We start from the raw sequence: 24,095 nt of genomic DNA, 5'->3' as shown, positions 1-24,095 counted from the left end.
AGAAAGGAAAAACACACAGATTCATACAAGTTGTGTATTTATGCAATTTGTCCATAGCATCATGATTACTGCACTGTGATCTGCAAGTGTAGGGTCAGCCACATTTATTTTGTAGTTCCAACTATTTAGGTTTTTGACAATTGTATCAAGACAGACATCTCCTCTTGTTGGGGGATCAATTTCCACAGATAGTCCTTAGCTGCTTACTCAATCCATAAAAGCCCTCTCTTTGTCAGTACCTTCCCTGATATGTATGCTGAAATCTCCATATAAGTCAATTTTTGCTCCTAAGCACACTAGATGATACAGATGGTTCCCAGTTATCCGCTGCAGTTTTATAAATTGCCATTTGCGGGTATGGTGCACCGAAATAACAATTAAGTTAGCATCCAGCTGCCGCAAAGCAGCCAATTCTAGATCCAAGTCCATACAGAAGCCAATTTTCTTGGCACTTAGCTTACTATTTGCATATATGCACACACCACTATGAATAGGAGTTACTGTACACCATTCAGTCACCATTTCCAAATGCTCAATACACCCATAGTGTTCTATTTCTGGTTGGGCTAGGCAGTGTTCACATATATGTAACACGTTTGGTCTCACTTCCTCAATGAACAATGATAACTTATCAAGTTTTGTCCTAAGACACTACTCATTTGCAATGGCTATAACTGTGCTTGCATCTTTTTTTTCAGTGGTGACTGTTCCATTTGTCCTGGTACGGTCTTGTTCTTGGGAGTGTACATCACTGTAGCATTTGGCATTCTCCAGAATAAAAACTTCTTATCACAATGTTCTTGGGTCATGTACTGTTGTCCATTATTTTATCTTTTAAGTTGAAATGAATGCCAATTCTGAAGCTATTATTTAAACTGTTCATTTCCAGTTTTTCAAATGTAAAACTGTTGTGACTTGGGAAAAAGGTTTGTAGGACACAGTCAGTGTGGCACAGGATGGTTTTAGAAAATGTGCATCTACCACCACATCCACAGCAAACTTTACAGCTGTGTGTGTGTGTGTGTGTGTGTGTGTGTGTGTGTGTGTGTGTGTGTGTGTGTGTGTGTTTCATGACAGACTACTACACAAACTTAGCTGCTGTGGTAACACAGAGGTAGCTAAGATCAAAAAATAATTCGTGGAAAACAGAGAGCACCGTGCAGAAGTAAAGTATAAAACAAGTTGCTCTGTGGCTAATGTATATTCTACTGGTAAAGTGTGGTGTGACTCAGGGATCAGTTCTGAGACACCTTCATTTTGTTCTGTATGTAAAGGAATTACGTTGTCAGAAGGTGACACTGTAGTAATTTTTGCAGATGAAACTTGGTAGAAGAACTGGAAGGGCCTCTGAAAATCTGAAGGAGATTTATAAATATTTAAATGAAAACAACATGTTTTTGTAAATAAAAATAAGACAACATACATCCAGTTACAAGCAAGTAAAACTACAAAGCCTAATGGTATTTGCCTGGGACTTGATAATTTACTTCTCAAAGGAGTAGGAATCACAAATTCTTGGGTGTCTTCATTGAAAAGCACTCAACACAGGATGCTCATAACAGTAAAGTATGCTCAAAGACAATCACTAACATATTCTTAATGAGAAAGATGTCTAGGGCAGTAAACACAGACACAATGTTAACCGTGTACTGTGACCCTCACTTATCATTCTGAATTATAGTGTGGGGAAAATATAAGACACTATCATACACATAGGTTACTGAAACTTCATAAAAAGGTTATTAAATACATTAGAAATTTAATTCCAAGACAACCATTGAGAAATAAATTCAGAGAATATCATGACTGTCTCTTCAGTACATACATTTGAAACAGTAATGCCTTTGAAAGCAAGAAGCATTGCACAGATGAAAAGAAACATACACAATTACAATAAAAGAAAGAGGACCAACTATTACTTACACAAAAAAACAGCTCAGGGGAAACTGTGCCATTTACGCAACAAATTACCACTCACAATCAAGTGCACTGAAAGACATCAGTTTTACAGGTTATTTAGTATCTCCATCTGTATATAAACTAAAATAATGTCTAGAAGCTACACAGTAGAGAGGAAATCATTAAGACATCTGTGTATCTGTATACCAGGCTGCATAAATATGCAATATACATACATTCATGTTATGTAAGAATGATCCTGTTGCTGCTTGCTCTTTTTTCATTTGCTTCAGTTGCTGGGGCAAGAAATGGTGCTCAAGTGAGGGTACCAGAGTGAGAGATAGTGAAGATTAGTGAGTGCATGGTGTACACTGCAAAAGTGAAATGATGTAAGTGTAAAATATACAAAATTGAAGCTCAGTGTGTAAATTCCTGTTTACATGAGTGTTATTATTCATGATTTCATCTCACCCAGCTTACATTAAGGATATCGTGGATTGGTGTTGAGTATTTATGTTGTTGTTGTTATGGTCTTCAGTCCTGAGACTTGTTTGATGCAGCTCTCCATGCTCCTCTATCTTGTGCAAGCTTCTTCATCTCCCAGTACATACTGCAGCCTACATCCTTCTGAATCTGCTTAGCGTATTCATCTCTTGGTCTCCGTCTACGATTTTTATCCTCCATGCTGCCCTCCAGTACTAAATTGGTCATCCCTTGATGCCTCAGAACATGTGCTACCAACCGATCCCTTCTTCTAGTCAAGTTGTTCCACAAACTCCTCTTCTCCCCAATTCTATTCAATACCTCTTCATTAGTTATGTGATATACCCATCTAATCTTCAGCATGCTTCTGTAGCATCACATTTTGAAAGCTTCTATTCTCTTCTTGTCCAAACTATTTATCATCCATGTTTCACTTCCATACATGGCTACACTCCACACAAACACTTTCAGAAACGACATCCTGACACTTAAATCTATACTCGATGTTAACAAGTTTCTCTTCTTCAGAAACGCTTTCCTTGCCATTGCCAATCTACATTTTATATCCTCTCTACTTCGGCCATCATCAGTTATTTTGCTCCCCAAATAGTAAAACTCCTTTACTACTTTATGTGTCTCATTTCCTAATCTAATTCCCTCAGCATCACCCAATTTAATTCGACTGCATTCCATTATTCTCGTTTTGCTTTTGCTAATGTTCATCTTATATCCTCCTTTCAAGACACTGTCCATTCCATTCAACTGCTCTTCCAAGTCCTTTGCTGTCTGACAGAATTACAACGTCATTGGCGAACCTCAAAGTTTTTATTTCTTCTCCATGGATTTTAATACCTACTCCAAATTTTTCTTTTGTTTCCTTTACTGCTTGCTCAATATATAGATTGAATAACATCGGGGAGAGGCTACAACCCTGTCTCACTCCCTTCCCAACCACTACTTCCCTTTCATGTCCCTCGACTCTAATAACTGCCCTATGTTTTCTGAACAAATTGTAAATAGCCTTTTGCTCCCTGTATTTTACCCCTGCCACCTTCAGAATTTGAAAGAGAGTATTCCAGTCAACATTGTCGAAAGCTTTCTCTAAGTCTACAAATGCTAGTATAATCTTTCATCTAAGATAAGTTGTAAGGTCAGTATTGCCTCATGTGTTCCAACATTTCTGTGGAATCCAAACTGATCTTCGCCGAGGTCGGCTTCTACCAGCTTTTCCATTCGTCTGTAAAGAATTCGGTTAGTATTTTGCAGCTGTGACTTATTAAACTGATAGTTCGGTAATTTTCACATCTGTCAACACCTGCTGTCTTTGGGATTGGAATTATTATATTCTTCTTGAAGTCTGAGGGTATTTCACCTGTCTCATACATCTTGCTCACCAGATGGTAGAGTTTTGTCAGGACTGGCTCTCCCAAGGCTGTCAGCAGTTCCAATGGAATGTTGTCTACTCCCGGGGCCTTGATTCGACTCAGGTCTTTCAGTGCTCTGTCAAACTCTTAATGCAGTATCGTATCTCCCATTTCATCTTCATCTACATCCTGTTCCATTTCCATAATATTGTCCTCAAGTACATTGCTCTTGTATAGACCCTCTATATACTCCTTCCACCTTTCTGCTTTCCCTTCTTTGCTTAGAACTGGGTTTCCATCTGAACTCCTGATATTCATGCAAGTGGTCCTCTTTTCTCCAAAGGTATCTCTAATTTTCCTGTAGGCAGTATCTACCTTACCTCTAGTGAGATAAGCCTCTACATCCTTACATTTGTCCTCTAGCCATCCCTGCTTAGCCATTTTGCACTTCCTGTTGATCTTATTTTTGAGATGTTTATGTTCCTTTTTGCCTGCCTCATTTACTGTGTTTTTATATTTTTTCCTTTCATCAATTAAATTCAATATTTCTTCTGTTACCCAAGGATTTCTACTAGCCCTGATCTTTTTACCTACTTGATCCTCTGCTGCCATCACTACTTCATCCCTCAAAGCTACCCATTCTTCTTCTACTGTATTTCTTTCCCACATTCCTGTCAATTGTTCCCTTATGCTCTCCTTGAAACTCTGTACAACCTCTGGTTCTTTCAGTTTATCCAGGTCCCATCTCCTTAAATTCCCACCTTTTTGCAGTTTCTTCAGTTTTAATCTACAGTTCATAACCAATAGATTGTGGTCAGAGTCCTCATCTGCCCCTGGAAATGTCTTACAATTTAAAATCTGGTTCCTAAATCTCTGTCTTACCATTATATAATCTATCTGTAACCTTTTAGTATCTCCAGGGTTCTTCCATGTATACAACCTTCTTTTATGATTCCTGAACCAAGTGTTAGCTATGATTAAGTTATGCTCTGTGCAAAATTCTACCAGGCGGCTTCCGCTTTCATTTCTTAGCCCCAATCCATATTCACCTACTACGTTTCCTTCTCTTCCTTTTCCTACTGTCGAATTTCAGTCACCCATGACTATTAAATTTTCGTCTCCCTTCACTACCTGAATAATTTCCTTTATTTCACCATACATTTCATCAATTTCTTCATCATCTGCAGAGCTAGTTGGCATATAAACTTGTACTACTGTAGTAGGTGTGGGCTTCGTGTCTATCTTGGCCACAATAATGCATTCACTGTGCTGTTTGTAGTAGCTTAACTGCAAGGAAATGTGCAGCTGTTGATGTAAAACACATTGTTGAACACATCAAAAGTTTCCCCAAGGACAAAAGCCATTACACAAGGGCTAAAAGCTCCCTTCTATTGTTAAGCCAAGATTTAAATTACAGATGAATGTATGAGGCTTTTGTTACACTTTATCCAAACACAAACATTAGATATTTGTACTACAAAAATGTATTGAAAGAACAAAAAAAGTATTGAAAGAACACTCTTCCAAACTCAGATTTCACCATGCAAGGAAAGTTACTGTAACACATGTGAACTGCTTAAAAGTAAAATGTTGAATGACTCAACCAATAGAGCTGTACATCATATTTCACTAGAATTTCATCATAGAAGCACATAAAAAGCTAGAGAAGCGATGAATCATGATTGTGTATATTCTACCACTCCTACAAGTGATACATGCACAGTATCCATATATTTATAGCAGGTTTTCTCTTTGTCACACTGCCCAATGTATTATTTACATAAACTTTATTGTTACAATTTTGGATTACATATGGCAGATAATAATAAAGCTTTTATGTTTCTTTAGCACAAGGGCATGAGTGGCAGGGGAGCAACGAAAAATCGAGCTGTGTGTTAAGGGAGATTAAAAGTAAAATTACCCAGAAAATAAGTTAATAGTGTGGTATGACAACAGGTGCTGCCAAAATAAAAATCAAATGGTATTGTTCCTATGGAAATACTTGGTCTGTAATGGTTTCTTTGACAAAGTTCACCACAAGTATGTCATCTATGGACATTCATACTTAACCTGTGACTGAACTTTCCTTTAATTGAAAAAAGAAAGAGTAGAAAAATGTGAAGTTCCCTTGGATCTTGTGAGAGTTTTGTGCAATGCCAATAGCACAACTGCTTTTCTAACCACTATGATGAACTTCTCTGAAGTAGCTAAAGAACACCTCATCTCAGAAAAGTTAGAAATTTCCAAGGCCATTTGGCTAAAAAAAAAAAAAAAAAAAAGAAAGAAAGAAAAGAAAGAAACCAAACATTCAATGAAGTTGTAATGTGAATGCAAATGAATGTATTAAAATAAAGTGAGAAGATGGAAACCATAAAAGGCTTAGGGGTGCCCCAGCTTGAACTAACAGCCAGACTGAAAACTGAGAAGAAGGAGGACTTAAAGAAGATGCTACCATATCTAAAACAAGAAAACAAACTATTTTACCATCTGACTGAGTAAACACAGCAGCAGTAACATAGTAATATTTTGTTTATGAAATGGTGGTAAATTAATGTAAAATGTAACTTTTAAACTTTGTAAAAGGCATTTATTTTGAAATAAAACTTATAAGAACACAATAATGTGCTTGACTTTGTCTTTGTTCTGTAACTAGTTTGTTTGCTAACATACCACTTCTGTAGGCCTGACTGACTTTTCATGATAATATAGTTATTATAGAAAAACTGTAAACAGTACTTCCCAGATTTTTATAATAGTAAAATTATTATTATTATTATTATCCTTCTCACACTCTTTTATTTACAGATATAAGTGGTAGACTTAGCCCAGTTTTTATGCTAGAGAGGTTGGCACATAGCCCTGTTCTTGTTTAGTTCCATTAACAATTTGTTGTTGTTGTTGTTAAATGTTTTACAGTAACTTTACTCTAAAAATTGTCCCCCTGCGAAATGGGGGTTGTTTGGTGTAACTAACCTGAGCACCTCTTTCACTGGTGACCCCGAGTTGTGTCTTCCATTTTTGCCATTTTTCTGTGTCTGCAACGTCCTATTGGTTATTTTCGAGTGTATTACATCGACACAACATTCTAGAAGTGACTTTGGCCCAGCACCTAATGCCGGATTTTGTGACTGACATGCATCATGTTGCGGGCGATGTACACCTGCCAGGACTGCAACACGATGCCTCTCACTCTACGATTATGCCGATTTCGTCGGATGTTTTCGAGCCTACAACAATAAGTGAGGTTAGGAGTATGCATGACTCCGGCTATCAAATGCTTTTGTTCCCACCACATGTGCCCTCCCTTGTTGACTGTGCAGTTACCTCTTACAGATCTCCGTGCAGTGCGGGACCAATGCCGATTTCTGCAAATGCTTTGTTGGACAAGCTACCACCACCAGGACAATGATCTGCCATGCCGCAACCCGTGCAGTACCACGTGGATACCTGCCATGTGGCCATAACTGCTTCATTCACAGGTAAACCTACTGAGCATCTAACCATGCCCGCACCTGCCAAAGCTACCCATTCTTTTTCTACTATATTTCTTTCCCCCATTCCTGTCAATTGTTCCCTTATGCTCTCCCTGAAACTCTGTACAACCTCTGGTTCTTTCAGTTTATCCAGGTCCCATCTCCTTAAATTCCCACCTTATTGCAGTTTCTTCAGTTTCAATCTACAGTTCATAACCAATAGATTGTGGTCAGAGTCCTCATCTGCCCCAGGAAATGTCTTACAATTTAAAATCTGGTTCCTAAATCTCTGTCTTACCATTATATAATCTATCTGTAACCTTTTAGTATCTCCAGGGTTCTTTCATGTATACAACCTTCTTTTATGATTCCTGAACCAAGTGTTAGCTATGGATAAGTTATGCTGTGTGCAAAATTCTACCAGGCGGCTTCCTCTTTCATTTCTTAGCCCCAATCCATATTCACCTACTACGTTTCCTTTCTTCCTTTTCCTACTGTCGAATTTCAGTCACCCATGACTATTAAATTTTCGTCTCCCTTCACTACCTGAATAATTTCCTTTATTTCATCATACATTTCATCAATTTCTTCATCATCTGCAGAGCTAGTTGGCATATAAACTTGTACTACTGTAGTAGGTGTGGGCTTCGTGTCTATCTTGGCCACAATAATGTGTTCACTGTGCTGTTTGTAGTAGCTTACCCGCACTCCTATTTTTTTTATTGATTATTAAACTTACTCCTGCATTACGCCTATTTGATTTTGTATTTGTAACCCTGTATTCACCTGACCAAAAGTCTTGTTCCTCCTGCCACCGAACTTCACTGATTCCCACTATATCTGTAAGTGTGACTAAATTAAGTTTTGACTAAACTAGATATGTCTGTGCTTTATTAACTGCATAAATATAACTGAAATTGTTTATGTTCTGACTACATTTATACAATGGAAATTGTCTACAAACGAATCAATTAATTAATGCATAAATAAGCAAGCAAATAAATAAATAAATAGAAGAATTAGATTTGTCTGTGCAAACAAAATGTGTACCACCAACATTACTTTCAAAAATAAAACTGTTGACTAATTATAAAATCTGAGCTAAGTGCCAAAAATAAAAAAAAATCAGTTTATTGTAAAAATATGGGCTATGTGCCTAACCTTTGTCAGTAAAATCTGGGCTATCTAGTAATCAGTGCAGAAGTGATTTAAAACATTGCCACCAAAATGCACCAGGTGCTATGTGCACCCGTTCTGAAACAAACTCTGACCTTTGTGCTCGTGCTGTTGTTTTTAGTTTGAGGTTCAACATCAGTGCATGCCTTCCTACTTCGATACCTCGGCCTGCAACAGGAACAATAACTTGTTATCTGTGCCTGACCTCCACCTCTGTCCCACTGCTATGCCTCAGTGTTTTGTGCCACGACATTCACCATATCTGCACACCATTTTGAGTGGAGTGACTATGAACAGTGAACATTCACACAGTCCGTCCCACTTTCGACATCATTTCCCACACTGTGCTTCTGGACAGCCCACATGTCTGCCGCCTCCCTGCAACAGAGGTGGCCCTGGCTCTGATCATATGTTGAGCTTTCCATGGACTAACTTGTATTCTCAAATTTTGTACTTTTTCTCACCTGTCGCCCCCACGGCGGTTCCTGTCAAGCTTCTGCTACCGTTCTCAGCACATCTCGGTACCTCATCCGTGTCAGTCTTCCATGACGCATCAATCCGAACACACCCGCAATGTGTTGAGATTCCGCAACCACAATCAATACATTATGGTGTCTCACCTGCATCGGCCTTCTGCATCATGACGGATCGCGCTCAACCACAACGTGTCATCTTCATGCTGCCACCTGAACAGTCGTCGTTGCCACATACCCTGGAGGCACACTCTCCTGGAAGACTACAGCAACAACAGCTCGTTTCAGGCAGTGCCCCAACGAACTCAACTCAACCTGTTCTTCCGAACATTCTACAATGCTTTACGACGCTGCCACCATTTAATCCTGACAGAGCTACAACCTGGTTCAAAATTGCGGGTGAAGTGTCCGACCATTACAAACTCTACGAGTCAACCAGGTTTCTGTGCCTCATTACCCACCTGCACGACCATGAGGACTTGATTGATGTCCTGGTCAACGCCCCGGTCTCATCTACCCGGTATACTCTAGCCAAAAAGACAGTCGTACATCAGCTTGCATGCTCAACTGAGGCGGCAATACGTCAAGTGCTCCACTTCGAGCAACTAGGCAACGACAAACCTTCCCAGCTCTGGATAAAGCTACGTGCCCTAGTCAGCACTGATCTACTCTCTGACACAGCTCTCCTCACCATCTGGTCAGATAAACTATCTCCTCACATCCGCTTTCCTCTGGCTCAGAGGTCTCCCGAACCTGTCGATCAAAGAATGACAATTGCTGACAAGCTACACAATGCATCAGTGCTATTTCACCAGCCACTGCCTACCTGACAAGTCTCAGGTTCAGGCTCATTGTCCTGTGGCTGGATGCAGCCAGGGCTCAACTGTGTCGACTGTTCTGCTCGGTCCGGGAAGCAGTAAACAAGCTACTGGGATGTCACCGGCTCTACCCACAGTCATTCCCCCTCCTGCAACTGAGCCTGCTGCGGCTACCGAACATCGGCCACCACCACTGGCAACGAATATTCCACAGGAAATGTAACTGCACTACCCGTACTGTTACTTCCACACAGGTTTGGTGAGGTGGCACGGAACTGCAGACCACCCTGATACTTCCCAAACGCCAATTGCAGGTAGATCCGGGTGCCGCCTCCTGCGCACAACATGACAGGCACCCCCTAGTGCTCCATTCTGTCTGGGAATGACCAGATAATTGCGGACAACTTTACATTAAAGACATTTCGTCGGGATACCTTTTCCTAGTGGACGCAGGTGCCAATGTTTCACTGGTGCCTACGTCCTTAGCATTGTTGAACATCCGTCCTCATCATACTTCACTGCATGCCATGAATTCAACTAATGCTTGGGTTCAACTTCCCACATCGTCTCACTCTCCGCAAACTGCAAACTCGAGTGGACTCTTTTAGCGTGCAAAATTGACAAACCTGTACTAGGCATTGACTTCTTGCGACACCATAAACTTTCACTGGACCTAGTGTGGAACACCATGTTTCATCACCCATCCAAGACCCAATTCCCCTGTGCTCCGTCGAGCAAACCCCCCTGTGACACATTGGTCCGGGCTCATCTCATCCGTACATGGTCATCTCTGTCGAAGATGTTACAAGAAACAATGCACAAGTGCCTTGTGGAGCTTCAAAACGTCACTCACGTACACAAGGAAAACTTTGAGCTCTCCCTCCAGCTCCACGAAACTCAGCTCCAGCTCTCTGATGCATCAAAGGAATTACAGACACTACAGCAAGGACAAAGCAAGATCAGTAAGTGCGCCGAATCTGCTTGCAGTCCCAAAAATTGAGCCTCTGTGTGTTTACCTCCCACTACCCCTTGCAGCTGTGCTATCAAGACTGCCGTAACATGTACTGACAGCTCCGCAGGGCCACACTCTCCTAACACGACAGTGTTTGACACTGAGCCGGACACTAGTGCGCATGTGCAACGAGCATCACGTGTTCCAAAACTGACGGCTCCTACCCCGCCCCTCGCAGACAGCACCTCAAACTATGCAACTTTGGCTCCTGCGTGCCGCCGTGCGACCGCCACTGACAACACAAACAGTGCACTCACGTCAAGTGTTTCGCCCGCGACCATGCTGCCACAGGCTGCACCTAACAATGGACTCACTAACAGCTCACGAGCTCTACCGAGCTCACCCAACCATGGTGCCGCTGCTTCAGGTCGGTGGCCATCTTATCGTATTGACTCCTGGGACACTTTGCCGCCTCAGCTTCCGTCATACCCACCGAGTGCCTCCGAACACCATGACCATGCCTCGCCCGCCCCGCCCGCCACATATTGTAAACAAACCGCCTCCCATGCCACCGGCAACATTTCTGTCATCACCAATATCATGTTTTCAAGCTTCGCCTCACGCCAGGTCCCCCGACCTACAGTAAACCATGTCAACTTTGTCCTGAGTGCCTCTCTGACCTTAAAAATCAGATTTCTGAACTACTAAGCTCCGGTGTCATTGAACTCTCTGCCAGTAGCTGGTCTACACCCATACATATGACACCCAAGAAAGACAGGTCCTGGCGAATGTGCGGAGATTACCGTTGACTAAATGCACAAACAATTAATGACATTACCCCATACCCAACACTGCCGACTTTACCAGTTCCCTCACAGGTGCGACCACGTTCTCTGTCAATGATTGCAAACGAGCCTACCACCAGATCCCCATGGCACCTGAAGACATCGAGAAGACAGCAATCACCACACCAATCAAGTTATTTCAGTTTCGATTCATGCCCTTCAGTCTGAAAAATGCAACCCAGACCTGGCAATGCTTCATCAACGAAGTGCTATTCAACCTAAAATTCTGCTTTGCATATCTTGATGACATTCTTGTGTTCAGCTTCTCTGTCGAGGGCAACATTCCACACGTGCAAACTGAACACTCTTACGGCAGCAGGTATCAAGACTAACCAGGACAAATTGCGGCTACATCAACCCGCTGTCACTTTTCTTGGTTTTCGGGTCTCTGCTGACGGCATTACACTGCCCCCTGAGAAAGTACAAACAATACTAAACCTATCCAGACCTTGGTCATTCAAAGAGCTCTGGCGCTTTCTGGGGACGGTTAATTATTATCACCAATGTCTACCTCGGGCTGCGGAGATTCAGGCTCCACTGACGGACGCCTTGGCAGGCACCAACACTTCTGGATCTCGGCTTGTTCCATGGACCCTTGCTATGACTGACCCTTTCACTGCCCTCAAAGAACTTCTTGCCTAGGCCTGCACCATTGTGCATCCTCATCCCAATGTGCAGCTTTTCATCACCACAGACACGAGCAATAGTGCCATCGGCGCTGTCCTTAGCCAGGCAATCGACGGCCAAACTTCGCCTCTGCAGCTCTTCTCGTGCAGGCTCACCAATGCACAATGGAAATATTCCGCATTTGACAGAGGGTTACTCGCGGTCTATGAAGTGGTCAAGCATTTTAAGACTCACGTTGAGGAATGCCCTTTCTATGCTTTAACGGACAACAAACCCCTGGCTGCGGCCATTACAAACCCGACATAGACTTCATATCTCAGTTCACCACCGATGTCAGACACATAAAGGGTGCTGACAATATAGTTGCTAATTTCCTTTCAAGAGTTGACGCTGTCCATTCGCTGTTAGACCTCTCTGAGCTGCCTAACCTCCAATCTGCTGATGAGGAAACACAAAACTTGATTTCAGACTCTACCTCTTCACTACACTTCATCTGCACCACCTTCCCTGGCATTTCTGGTGAGATCTGGTGCAATGACAGTACGGGCACGTTACGCCCCCTGCGTCACATGCCAATGCTGCAAAGTACACAAGTGCACTTCAACCCCCTTGGCGCCTTTTCGATCCCTCCTGGGCGTTTCCAGCGTATTCATATTAACATTGTTGGCCCTCTCCTCACCTCTAATGGCTTTCATTATGTTCTCTCGTCTATTGACCGAACAGCTCGCTGGGACAAGGCTGTACCCCTCCCCAATATTATGGCAGAAACTGTTGCTCGAGCTTTTGTCGAGTCATGGGTATCGCGTTTCGGATGTCCAGCTATCATCACGACTGACCAGGGCAGACAATTTGAGTTGGCCCTGTTCAGCGAGATTTGTAACATTTGCGGCATCCGGCGCATCAGTACCACAGCATATCACCCGCAAAGTAACAGGCTAGTTGGGCACTGGCACCGCACTTTCAAGATGGCTCTTTGATACCATGACTCTCTATGGACGGAGGCCCTTCCCGCTGTGCTACTCAGCATTTGTGTGATCTATAAGGAAGACCTCAAAGGCACAATTGCTGAGTTTGTATATGGCCAGAATATTGTTCTCCCTGGCTAACTTGTGAGCCCTACCACTTCTCTCCTTACATCTGACTTACCTTCCTTCGTGGACCGTGTCAGATGCCACTTTACCAACGTCCATATCCATCCACCTGCCAGCCACTCCTGCCCTAAAGTTCACATCCTGAAATCTCTGGACAATTGCAAGTACATCATGTTCCGAGATGACACTGTCTGTGCTCCCCTCCAACCTCCATATACCGGTCCGTACCAAGTTCTCCGGCACTCAGCCAATACCTATGACATCCAGATGAAAGATTCAGCTGTTACAGTCTCTCTCAACAGATTTAAGCCTGCTAATGTTGAGCCTTCTTCTACCGCCTTTCAGGCCATGACCACGCCACTCACTGTCATGGCTCATGACACTCTGACCACTCCCTCCATGTCGGACTTACACACTCGGTCGAGTGACTTCCAGCTCCAATCGTCATGCTCTCCTCCGATTTCGCCCTCTACTCCAGTCTCACGCACTCCGTTGAGTGACGGCATGCTCCCCATGTCGAGCTTACCTATGATCACGCCCTTTCTGCCGGGCCCTTCGCCGGTCCCTTCGACCTCTCCACCGTCGCCTGCCTCGCCCTGTTTAGGTTTCTCAGGGTCCGCCCCCCCCCCCCCTCCCCCCTATCCTCTTGAATGTGCCCTCGCTCGAGGTGTTTGTGCCTGTCCCCCTGGACATAATCCATGACATCTCAATAATACTGTGTGGTTATACACTGTTTGCCGTGTGTTTCTCTTCATCCAGTGCTCATGACACAACCTCACCATTCCCTGCCACTTGGTGAAATGTGTTTCCCTTCTACCTGACGTCAACCTGGACGTGCTTCATGTGTTCGCCATGACCACTGGAGACATTGTCGTTGTCGCTCTGTTTCACCCACAAACTGCTGGCCTACCTGTCGCCTCATGACCAGCATGCCTAGTACGACACACGGCTCTCTTCAACGACTTCCAGGTTCAGTGGCCGAACCTTCCTTCACGACATCTACCCACACAGCTCCCCAATGACACTGTTGAGCTGACCATGGTCCAGCTTCTGCGGACCACTCCGGTAAACGCCATAGTCACTCCCCCCTGGCCTCTCAAGAGTACTCCATTCTGCGTGGGTGCGGGAGGGGGGAGGGGGGGGGGGGGGGCTGTGTGGCGCTGATGATATCGACACCAACATTGATGTATCCATCTTGGGACTAAGCTAAGATTATCTTTGGCCACTTCCACCATGGCCAGTTCTTTGTGAGCCTTGCTTGTGTTTGGGTGAATAAATGAGCTAACCCGAACATCTCCCTCACCCATATTGAAAACTGGCAATAAGCAATCCATCTCTGTAATACAAACATGTAGTACTCCTTCAGTCTTTTCAAAACTGACTGAGAAAGTGGTTTATGAGAGAGTATTAACTCATTTAACTGACCAGAATTTAACTGCCTCTCAGTTTGGCTTTTGTAAAGAATTTTCCACACTGAAGACCACGCAAGGCCCCATAAAGGAATTGATATTATAGGTAAATGAGAAAAATTGTCCTGTTGGTGTATTCTGTGACCTTGTAAAGGCCTTGGATTGGGTGAATCACAAAATACCACTAACAGACTACTGTATTCTGCTTTACCCCTTAACTACAATTGTGTGTTCCCTGGGACCGTGCTGCTTTTCACACCACTGTTTCTAGGAACGCTATTGACCTTGGAGTCTCAGTCTACTGCTTGTTGCCATGGTAGTCATTGCTGAAAGTGCTCTGTTTTCTTTCATTTCATTGAAATGACATTGAAGGGATTGCACGACTGTGCTAGTGTAAGTCACTGACAGACTGAATAATTTTCTTGCTAATTGAGTTTGTTTTGTTCTTCACATCTGTTGGTCACAGTAACTCTGGAACTGTTGGGTAACCTGGTCCATCATATGTGAGAACAGATGATCCATAATCTGAATAAAAGCTTTCAAGAAATATCGATGAAGTTGTGATGTGGAGGACTGTGATTTTACACACAGCAAACATGATTCAGAATCCAGTGTGTCTGGCAAGAGTGACAGTGGTGAGGAAGGTGCTGACAATCAATCAAAAAGTGAAGATGAGGAAAGTGCTAGGAAATACTTCAATGGCAGAAATAGGTTCTAGTGTTCAGCAGTAGAACCAAACAGAAATGTCAGAATTCCAGCTCATAATAAAGTACATCGAAAATACCAGCACTCTGACACAATCTCAGCAGATAATCACAGGATAACCCACTCATAGCTTGAAGCTATCTTTTTGTTGATGATATGCTGAACAAAATACTCACATGGACAAATGAAAAACTTGAAAAAATTTGGGGAAAATATATGATTACAGATAGAACAGAAGTTGGACCTTATACAATATGTGAAATGAAGAGTTTTATTGGCCTTCTGATCTACACTGCTACATTCAAATTAAATAACAAACACATACATTCTCTCTTTTGTAGTGATGGGACTGGCTGTGTAGGTTTCTGTATCACTACATCATCAGGAAGATTTGCTGTAGTTCTCAATTGCCTGAGATTTGACAACCTTAATGACAGAGAGTTATGTAATATTTATGACTCAGCAGCTGGTATAACAAACATCCTACACAAATATATTGAAAATTCACAGTTGTCCTATATTCTTGGGGCTAATGCTTTGATGATATGCTAATTTGCTTTAGAGGATGCTGTAAGTCCAAAATGTTCCATCTAAATCAGCGAAGTATGTGCTGGAGTTTCAATGCTTCACTGATTCCATGAGTAATGATGTCTGCAACATCTATCTCTACTGTGAAAATGATGGAGCAGTACTCTCCCCAGACAAGATGGAATATGCTATTCCCACTCAGGATGTCATCAGATTGTGTAATCCAGTAGCATATACTAACTGAAACGTTACAACTGGTAACTGGTCTGTGCCAGTCGAACTTGCAAACATGCTCCGAAAAAATGGTTTGACCATTTTGGGAACAATGCAAAAGAACTAAAATGATATTCTGGCATCTTTCTTGCCTTCCTGTGGACACAAAGTTGGAACAAAGCCGCATGCATTTACCAAATAGATTACGCTGATTTGCCACGTGCCCAAGAAAAAGAAGAGCAATAGTTCTTATCGCTCCATAGAAGATGATGTGGAAAGTGACAAACCTGTAATTATAGTTCATTATAATAACACAAAAGGTAGTGCTGATCTGTAGATGAAAAGAGTGCTAAATATTGTTCAGGCTACCGTACACAATGCTGGCCCATGGCTGTGTTTTTCCATATTCTTGATACAAGTGTTATCAGTGCATACATTGTTCATCAATCATTCAAGGAAAGAATTGTTCTTACCAAGACGAACTTCATGAAAGCTGTGGCAAAAGAACTCATCGAACCTTCACTGTGTGAAAGAATAATGAACAAACACCTTCCATGAGAACTGAGTTTTTCTATCAGTTGAGCTCTAGGAGATGAAGTACATCTCCATGAAGACCTGAAAAAGGACAGACTACTTAGTGATGGAAGGAAGACATTTCAAATTCGTCCACCAAAAAAGAAGAGAAAGACACATGTGTCATGTCCCAGCTGGTTCGGAATGCTCATGTTAGGTGTGTCCACAGTACGTGTAGAGTGATGTGAAATGTGGCTGCTTTCAGTGGTGCAGATTTTTTTCTGTGTAGTTCACTAACAAGAATACTCATTAATTTTAGGACTGATAGTACCTGTTCAACATTAACCTGAAACAACCATGTTTCAAGTAAGGAACTACACTTCAGTATTTCAATATGTGTCAATCACTGTAAATTTTGATGAGAATTTTGAGTGCAATATGAATGGGTCTTTTCCACAGCACTGAAACAATATTTTGTACACATGTTACCATTTATGTTTAATTGAAGAATAAATATGTAGTACTAAATGCAAAAAGTAGTGCTGGATGGTGTTTTAACGTATTTTTCCTACCACCTGAATGTGGTCCATGGAACAGTGTGACTGTAGTTGCATGAGAGGTACTCATGACTGTTGTTAAGGGTTAATGGCGTTCCTCTTCCATGGGCAGAATGTTACCTCTGTATCAGAAAGCAGAGAGCCTCATTAACTGACTGTATCTCAGACATGAAACTAACCTCAGAATGGGGGAATATGGTATGTAGCATGACACAAGGATCAGTAATTGGTACTCTCTTGTTTCTGAGCTACACATATTATCTTCCCATGACTTTAAAGCTCAGATGAAAAATGTAACATTTGCTGACAACTCAAGTTTACTACCAAGGGTTTAAATTCACCCTTAGCAGACTTGGCACAGATGTTAGCTGAAGATACCTGCTCGTAGTCCACATTTAACAGTTTAAGTCACAAAGGCCTCTATTATGCAGTTTCAGACAAGCAATAATGTACCAGAAGCAGATATAATGGCCTTAAAACTAAATAATAAAAATTTCATGCAGTTTGGTGGCCTGATACCATAAGTTAGAAGACTGACTGATATGAGCCCACTGCTGTGAACCACATGTCACAGACCAGCATGGTTACAAGGCCTTCTTAGGCCATGACAGCACCCACAAGATTACAAGATGACACAGAGTTTAACTCAGGTGAGGTTGACAGAAGGTGGCCAAACCAAGAAGGAATGTCACCAAATAGGACAAAGATGTGTAAACCTGTAGCTTTGGCCCTGGAGATGAGCTGTTGCAAGCCAACAGCGGCCTCAGCTCCCACATGGTCACAGCTCATTCCACCAATGAAAGAAGTGGAGGGCGAAGCCTGCTGCTCAGTGCGAAGTTGAGCCAGTCAGCGCTGGCATACCTAGCAGCTCAAGACACCACACTGGCAGCAAGCAGTGCAACAACCAGGGCCAGGGAGACAACTAGCACACTGATGTCACTGGTGCCCTATAAGAAGATGAGTCCCAATTTAGGGTGGTGCTCCATTTGTAGATGGAGGCTGTCTGCTTCTAGCTGAGGGAGATCTACCACTGATGACTGCAACTGGAGTTATGAGCATCATGTACCAGTGCACACCAGAACAGCTCGTTGTTCTCTCAAGTGGAGGGGCACCTACAACAACAACATTGAGAGATGCAAACATCTACATTGGATTAGCACACTTCATATTTCTCTTAGCTGCTGCAGAATCAACATTATGTGTGACCTTAACAAAGTTTGGCACAATCTGATCAGCACGACATCTCTTCAGAAAACCAAGAGCACTCAGTAAACAGCTCCTTCAGTGGTGCAGCTTGTCAAATTTCTTCATGCTGCGATACATCTCCTCCCCATGGAGGTATATGATGTGATTCTTGTGAAGAATCACACCTACACTGGATGCCAACAAGGATGGTCCTGCGATGATAACCATAGCAGTACAGATGAGGGAGGTAGTTGGACTATAAGAGATACTGATGAGCCCTCAAAGAGTTGCAGAAAATGAAGAAGCTAAAAGATGAGAAGAAAAATGGCATTGCAGAAAATATCCACACAAATATAGGTAAGATGATAACCAGCATGTGCAGCCAGGGTTAGCCATCAGATGAACACCAGAGCTCTCTACAAGAATGCCGTCTGCAAAATTCCTAATCAGGGAACTCCTCCTTCCCCCTGACACCTCCCCACCCCTGACCCTCCTCCCCCCAGACTGCCCCCTCAGCCCACCCAAGCAACCCTCTCAAGTGTCAAAAAATAGTACCATAACAGAATACACATTAAAATATTGGCCACAAATGATCAGCCCATTCCCATATAACTGGAAACAGAAGGTTATTAAAAAAATTAAAAAGGTCTTTCAGTTTGATGCCAGGAATATGCTGTGTAAAATTCCTTCAGGTCTAGTTGTATAATGGGTCAAAAAGAAATCAGAATATAAATTAACCAAGAAGCTCAGCTCAGTGTGTTATGCCCTTAGAAACACTTCTCATTGTATTAACCTAAAGACAAGTATGTTGGCATATTTTATATATTCTAACTTCCTATTGTCTGGAGCAGTGTACCTGAAGTAAATGAATTGTTTATTCAGCAGAAGCGAGCAGTAAAAAGTTTTTGTAAAGTTGATAGTCATACACCTTGTAGAATCTTTTTAAGGATCTCAGAATTCTTACACTCACTCACTCCTTAATACATTTACTCCTTAATGGTTTTTCTGCTGATGATAACAATCAGTCCCAGCTAAACTGAGATATACAGTTACAACACAAGACACAAAAATAATTTTATGTAGACTATCAAACAACGGAAAATCCAGGATGGAATAACAATAACATTACAAAAAGGACAGATTACTTCTCACCATACAGAAGGGATGCTGGGTCACAGATAGGCACAACAGAAAGACTGTCATACATGTAAGCATGTGGCCAAAAAGGCTTTCATCAGAATTAGACAAAATACACACACACACACACACACACACACACACACACACACAAACACACACTCATACAAATGTAACTCACTTGCACATAAACACAATGAAGGCTGTTTTGGCTGAAAGCTTGCTTGTTTGACATTCTTTTTGTTGTGATTATCTGCGACACAGCATCTCCTCTATGTGTTGAGTAGTAATCTATCCTTGGCTTAGACTATGATATCTGGTCTATATTTCAGACTAGAATTAATTGCATTGAAGGTAAGAGCATGCAGTAATGTGTTGGTAAGGTATTTAGCAAACTTCTAGCTAACATAGAGCAAGATATTTGGAATCTGGACCAATTCAAAAGAAAATTGGCCTCCAGGGCCACTATTTCTGCAAATTATCTGAACATTTAGATTAATACATTCAAAAGTTCAGTTTGCTACATGGCTATAAGCAGTATTTCTTATAATACTTGCTGGTAAGTACTAACATAGTGTAAGCAGGACTCTGTATACACAGATGTAGGAAAATATTTTCTTTGGAAAACATCATAATAATAAAATAAATATTAAGCTGTTAATAGCACATAAAGAGCACCTACAAAATAAAATTGAGGGGAGAACAGCTTCTTTCAAAATAATGACTTCCTTATTAATTTACTGGATTAAATTTGGATCGCATAAGTGTGATTAGCATTAAACATTATAGCAATGGTTTATTGTTAACACAGTATACACATTATGTTTTAATGAAGTCATTCTCTTACGTAAACATACAGCTAGTCTCCTCCCACATCCCTGAAGGCTCTCCTTCCTGACTGGATCTACAGAGCATGACAAATGAATGACTGGTTTTCTGGTTATGTCTGGATAACCTCATTAAAGCTATGTCTAGCTACTTAATGAAGCTTAAGATACTTTCTTCTGAATACCAGTAAACTGTCAGTACTACAAACTTGAGTTTTTCCTTATTTATACTGTGGAACAACTTTCAAAGAGTTGTTGAACTCAGTGTTAATTAATGTGAAGAGCTTGGGATTTAACTCCATTCTTTTAGCATATACAGCCATTTCTCCTTTCTTGTTACTGGTTCTACAATGACACAATATTATGTTTCAATGATTTCCATGTCATGTTCTTATATGAACAGAAATTTGCTGACATTCCATGTATGCTTTCATTTTCCAGTATGGGTACAAGTTCATCATTTTTCTTGAAGAGACTTCTGATGTTATGATGGAGTACATTGAATGCATTGCCCTGTGAGGATGGGCATCCATAGATATTTTTGGAGGGGTGGAGGGCTAGACTCTAAAACTGCCAGTTCTGTTGTGAACGAGTTGTTCAGTTTCAAGACATGTCAAGCCATAAGAACAAAATTTTATAAATGACATTAAAAACTTATTATCCCAGAGAACCAACCACTCAATATATGAATCACGAACAAAACTGTACTCCAGATTGCTGCGACAGGGGGGGACCGGGGGAAGGGGGGGGGGGGAGGGGGGAGGGAGGCAAGTGCACCCCTCGCACCTCCTTTCCGTTGCAGACAGCCTGCACTTACAAGTGCAAGTCTAAATTAAACTGTGAGAAAAATTCCGTGATATCAAGGTGCATAAGTGCATAAGAAGCTGAAATAGAGTCAACACATAGATTAGATTAGTACTTGTTCCATAGATCATGAATATGACACTTCGTAATGATGTGGAATGTGTCAGGTTAATAAAAGGTATCTATACAACATATTACATTAGACAAAATATTATATGACACTCAATACTTTTTTGTGGGGGTTTGGAAATTACCCACTTACTATATCCAAAAATTCATCTAATGAGTAGAAGGAGTTGCCATTAAGAAATTCTTTTAATTTCCTTTTAAATTCTATATGGCTATCTGTCAGACTTTTTGATGCTATTGGGTAAATGACCAAAGACTTTTATGGCAGCATAATTTACCTCCTTCTGAGCCAAAGCTAGATTTAACCTTGAGTAGTGAAGATCATCCTTTCTCCTAGTGTTGTAGCCATGTACACTGCTATTACTTTTGAATTCGTTCGGATTGTTAGTAACAAATTTCATAAGTGAATATATATATTGTGAGGCTACAGTGAAGATTTCTAGCTCTTTAAATAAGTATCTGCAGGATGATCTTGGATGAGCTCCAGCAATTATTCTGATTACACGCTTTTGTGCAATGAACACTCTTTTACTCAATGATGAGTTACCCCAGAATATGATGCCATACGAAAGCAGAGAATGAAAATAGGCATGGTAAGTTAATTTACTCAGATGTACATCACCAAAATTTGCAATGACCCTAATGGCATAAGTAGCTGAACTCAAACGCTTCAGCAGACCCTCTGTGTGTTTTTTCCTGTTCAACCCCTTGTCAATGCATACACCTAGAAATTTTGAATATTCTACCTTAGCTTCTGATTTCTGATCGAAGTCTATATTTATTAATGGGGTCATTCCATTTACTGTGTGGAACTGTATATACTGTGTTTTGTCAGAGTTTAATGAGAGCCCATTTGCAGAGAACCACTTAATGATTTTCTGAAAAACATCATTTACAATTTCACCAGTTAATTCTTGTCTGTCGAGTGTGATAGCTATACTTGTATCATTGGCAAAAGTACCAGCTTTGCATCTTCATGAATATAGAATGGTAAGTCATTAATATATATTAAGAACAGCAGAGGACCAAAGACCAGACCTTGCGGCACAACATTCTTGATTTTTCCCCAGTTTGAGAAATCACCAGTTTTTTTGCATATTATGTGAACTGTTTATTTCAACTTTCTGCACTCTTGCAGTTAGGTATGATTAAACCATTTGAGCACTGTCCCATTCATACCACAGTACTTGTGCTTATCTAGAAGAATAGTATAGCTACTCAGGAAATTCAGATCAGCGTATTTTGCTCTTAGATGCATTTTACATTGTAATGAAAGTGAGGCACAGACTTATTTTGTATAGTAAAAATGTAACGCAAAGTAGAAAACATTTCATCTTATAGAAACCTATTCAAAGATTTTGGGAGTCTTAAAAATATTCCCAGTGATTATATTTACTCTTTAATCATATTTTCCACTAACAATGGAAATAAATTTCAGGTGAATTGTGATTTACATACACACATTATAGAAACAAAACAAAAAATTTCGATTTCTTATCCTTGTCCACACTTAAAATCTGACTAAAAGCTATCATCAGTCATAAAGAAAGAAGTAGGGAATGACTGCTAATGCACAGGAAAATAAAAAATTTAATTTATTAACCAGCCATTCTACAAATTTTCTGATGTAGATTCAATGAGTGAAAATTCTGTTTTTGCCAACAAAAGTGGCAATGTCCACTTTAAACAGGTTTCCATTCTTACAGTAAGTGAATATCTAGTATCCTTGATGAATATTTCTCTAGTGAGATAAATAATAAGCAAACAGTAACCGACAAACACAAGTTATTTGGTATAGTTGAGGAAGTACCACCCCTACAGAATGAATCTCCCAACCCATGGAGGAGTGTGTGATAGTGCTGCACTGGGTCTCTAGCCACGAGCCTTGCCTCTTGTGGGAAATGCAGCTACTGCTGATTGTGGCTTAAGGAGACTATACATCTAAAATCGTCAGTCTCCTATTCACTTCCCACAGTGGAATCAGTGCACCAAATCTGTAGGCATCTAGAGTGAATCCTACATTTTCTAAATGTTTGTGGAGAACGCACCTGATGCAGCACTTGAGTAGTAGCCCAGTATTTACCTAGTGCAGTGGTATTCAACCTGGGTGCCGTAGCACCCTGGTGCCTCTAGTTAGTGCTAAAGAAGATAGTTGTAGGAAATTTAATTTATGATGTCAACCTGTGTGACCTTGGAGGAATATCACTTTAGATGTCAGCCAGCCTCTGTAAGCAGTCATAATCTTGAAGTTAAACTATCATATGCTACACTTAGCACAAGGAGTAGTCATTGTATTTTTCATACAATTTTGTTGTATTGCAACTTTGTTATGAAGTGGATAAAGGTGATAAACAGTCAAAACATTTTTAAATTTGTCAAGTAGAAATAAAAAGTGAGAAATTGATGAAGACAATGAGGAAACTGGTAATGAAGACAGGAAACACAAGTATAGAGAAAATGATGATAGTCAATCAGATGCTGGTTTCATGTGCACTTTTATGAACTATGAAGAGCATCCACAGTGTGTTTTGTGTTTAGAAGTACTGTCTGTTGAAGCTATGCTACCTAGAAAATGAATGCATCATTTAGAAAGTGGTCATAAGAATGATGTCACAAACAAAGAGAATATTTTTTTTAGAAAACCAAGGCAAACAAAAGAACAAAAGTCATCATTTTTCTAAGCACGTGAATATCTCAAATAAGGCACTTCTAACATCATACAATGTAGCTCACTGAGTAGCATAATGAGAGAAAGCCCATACAATTGCAGAAGAATTAATTCTATTGTGTGCTATTAACATGGTGTCTGCTATGCTTGAAGAGTCCATGGCACAACACATTTACTGATTCTTTCGTCTGATACTAGAATAACTCATAAAATTCAAGA

Source organism: Schistocerca gregaria, chromosome 6 (genome assembly GCF_023897955.1).
Source record: "Schistocerca gregaria isolate iqSchGreg1 chromosome 6, iqSchGreg1.2, whole genome shotgun sequence".
NCBI lineage: Eukaryota > Metazoa > Arthropoda > Insecta > Orthoptera > Acrididae > Schistocerca > Schistocerca gregaria.
The sequence above is the reverse complement of the archived record's forward strand: the minus strand, read 5'-3'. Positions refer to the sequence as shown.